Consider the following 3570-nt stretch of genomic DNA (forward strand, 5'->3'; position numbering starts at 1 on the left):
CTCAAAAAAAAAAAAGAAAGAAATGGAAAAGCTGGAGTGCGTCAGCTCTCGGCTCTTGGCCGAAAAAACAAAAACAAAAACGAAGTATGGAAAGAGAAAAAAATTATTTATTTTGCTGGAATTTTATTTTTATTTTTTTCACACAAACTTGAACTAGTTTCAGGCTGACATACTTGAAGTGGATTCTAGGGAATCAGAACGTACACTGCCCCCTGCTGGCATGGAGGAAACACTGATGTGACGTTTATTAGCCCAGTTCTTCATTCTACTGTTTTTGTTTGTTTGTTTGTTTTTTTCCTCTCTCTCTAAGGTGACTTTAATCATTGGACCAAGTCTGACTAACTCTGAAAAGCATCTTTGACCATTTTGATGACTCAAACTGAGTGCGTGTTTATTTGTGTGCGAATCTCTTGTTATTGGGGAAATTTCCCCAGTTTTACACTGTAACTGGACTTCCCGTGTACTGACTCCGTGATATGACGCGTTCACATGTAAATAACAGATGCTAAAATATAAACACAAGGTATTCTGTGTTATTCTGCACGGTAGTTTACTTATTAACAGCAGATGCTAACACTGCGAATTTTCGGTGTTAGTCACAATCCATATTAAATATCGCAGTACTACTTACTAGTCAACTGCCAGATGAGATGTTTTAGTGAAACCCACACATCGCAAACCAGCCAGTATGAAGTAGAGCGCAAACAAAACTGACCAAACTAACTGTTAAACTAATTCAACTAAATTGGGATGTACTTTGCTGTCGCGTTAATTGGCAAAAAATTGCCCAGTTTACCTGAATGAACATTATATCACAGCTTACAGATGATCTGTATGTGGATAAGGTAAAAACTAATACGATCACAGATATTTCTGTAAAATGTTATCTTTATTTGTATAAAAAAAGAAATGTATATCTGTATAAAAACAAATTGTACATTACTAGGATGAAATACTTTATTTTGTGTTAAAAACGCAGATTGGCCTTTTTTTGGTTTCATTTTATTTTGCGCGATATTTTTGAATTTGCCTGCTTATTATCGTAAAATGTCAAAATTAGAATTATTTAGAGTTTTGGAATGAAACTGCACTATAGCGAAGATTTGACATCAGATATTACAACACTGTACAATAACGTTTTTTACATTTATTTTGTATACAGACCTTTATCTCTGCCTGTTGATTTCTACGTGTCTATTTATAGAAGAGAAGTTTCTTAATAGAGGGAAATATTATTTATCAGACTAATTTAAGTATATATGCATATGCTTGTCCAGAGTACTGTCTGAAAAAAAAAAATATATATATATATATATGCGGCAGAACTAAATTTATTTTAATTATTAAATTAATACTTAAAGGGATCTGTTTCTGTATGTTTCTCTCTTTTGTTGAACACAGAAGAAGATATTTTGAAGAATTTTGGTAACCGAACAGTTGACGGTACCCATTGACTTCCATAGTATTTTATTTACTATGCAAGTCACTGGCTACCATGAAGAGTTTGATTACAAACATTCTTCAAAATATCTTTTGTGTTCAACAAAAGAAGGAAACTCAAACAGTATTGGAACAACTTGAGGTTTAGTAAATGATAGCAGAATTTTATCCCTTTTAATTAAATTATTTGTAATTCTTTAACTACAAAGTTTCAATAAAAAAAACGGAAACTTAACTACAAAATGAATTTTAATAAAAAAAACAAAAAACAAATTTAAAATACATAAAACGTAATTTTTGCTGTAAAATTTTACTGAATGTAATATGAAAATAGTACAGCATAACATATCATAATTTCCTTTATTGTCAAAACTCTGGGCAAACATTGTAATTTCAAAAGCCAGCAAATCCTCATTTGATGTTTTTATCCAGTGTATGATTTCTGTACACATTTGCACATTTGTAAATATAGATGGGTCTCTTCTAGTTTTCCACTCTAACGATAGTTTTACGTTTCCGCTCTGTCGAGATCTGTACGTTTGTATGTAAACAGATGGTCTTCAGCCAAGCTATTGTTTCATCTTGTTTCATGAGGTGGCCTCTGATGGTTACTAGAACTGTCTGGTTTGTTTTTCTTACGAAATAGCAAGCACTGGAGGTGAAATGCTAGCCAGCTAAAAGCCGAAATAGTAGTTTAATAGCTGAAATAGAGTTGTTTGGCATTTAGCGCAAAACAGTCTCGCCAAACGTTTAGTGGTTGTTGACGCAAAATCCCACAATCAGACTAATATGTGACCCTGGAGCATAAAATCAGTCTAATGTCGCTTGGGTATATTTCTAGCAATAGCCAAAAAAAGCATTGTATGGGTCAAAATTATATATTTTTCTTTTATGCCAAAAATCATTAGGATATTAAGTAAAGATCATGTTCCATGAAGATATTTTGTAAATTTCCGTTCATTTTTGATTAGTAATATGCATTGGTAAAAATTCATTTGGACAAATTCAGTAAATGGAAAGCTTATTTATTCAGCTTTCAGATGATGTATAAATCTCAATTTCACTTGAGACTGGTTTTGTAGTCCAGGGTCACATTTATGTCTAGATGACTAAAGTCACTACATTTGGTTTACAGAATGAAGGATGCCACCGTTTGTTTTCGTATGGCTTAGCTGTAGCTATTCGTATTAATGACAGTCAAATGTTTTATTTAAATATTAGTCTATTAAAAATCATGGTGAGTAATTTTTACCTACTAACTACTACTGTTATGTTGGGAAAAATTTGGAACGAAACCCCAATCATGGAACCAATTATAATTTTTTTTACAATTGTTCTGGTTTACGTTGCTGTTAATAATAATTGCTTTTGTTATGTTTTAAATTGAAATGCATTCACACATCATTTGTAAACTGATCAACCCGATGGGTTTGTTTTTAAATTGTTCTTGTGTTTTGGAGGTGATTTACATTCGTTATGATGGATTTTAAGACATTAATTGAAAAAAAAGTTTTTCATTCATTGAGGAATCAGTAGGATATATCTTTATTTTTCAAATAAACTTTTTTTTCTGTGACAACAGACATTTCTGTGTAAATATACATGTGTACTCCACAGCAACATAGTTGTATATACATTCATGTATCACATGACATTCAGCCCCACGTGGATTTACATCGGCTTTTGTCAGCATTTGTTCTTTGAGCAATGGTGCAAATTCAGTTTTTAACCAAATAATGGGCCAAATCTCATTATTTTTGGGCTTTGATTTTAAAGGAATAGTTCACCAAATCCTGAGAATTTCCTGAAAATGTACTCGGCCTCAGGCAAACCAAGATATAGATGATTTTGTTCCTTCATCAGAACAGATTTAAAAAAATGTAGCATTCCATCACATGGTCCCCAATGGATCCCTCTGCCGTGAATGGGTTCCGTCAGAATGAGAGTCCAAACAGCTGATAAAAAACATCATAATAATCCACAACTCCTGTGTTTGTAAGAAATGAATCCATTAAGACGTTTTAAACTTCAAACTGTTGCTTCAGGCTAAAATACAAGTCCTCTATCCAAAATATTGCTTTCTACAGTCTCGTCTGAATCAGGAGAGAAATCTGCACAGATCAGGCACTG

Source organism: Carassius carassius, chromosome 48 (genome assembly GCF_963082965.1).
Source record: "Carassius carassius chromosome 48, fCarCar2.1, whole genome shotgun sequence".
Taxonomy (NCBI): domain Eukaryota; kingdom Metazoa; phylum Chordata; class Actinopteri; order Cypriniformes; family Cyprinidae; genus Carassius; species Carassius carassius.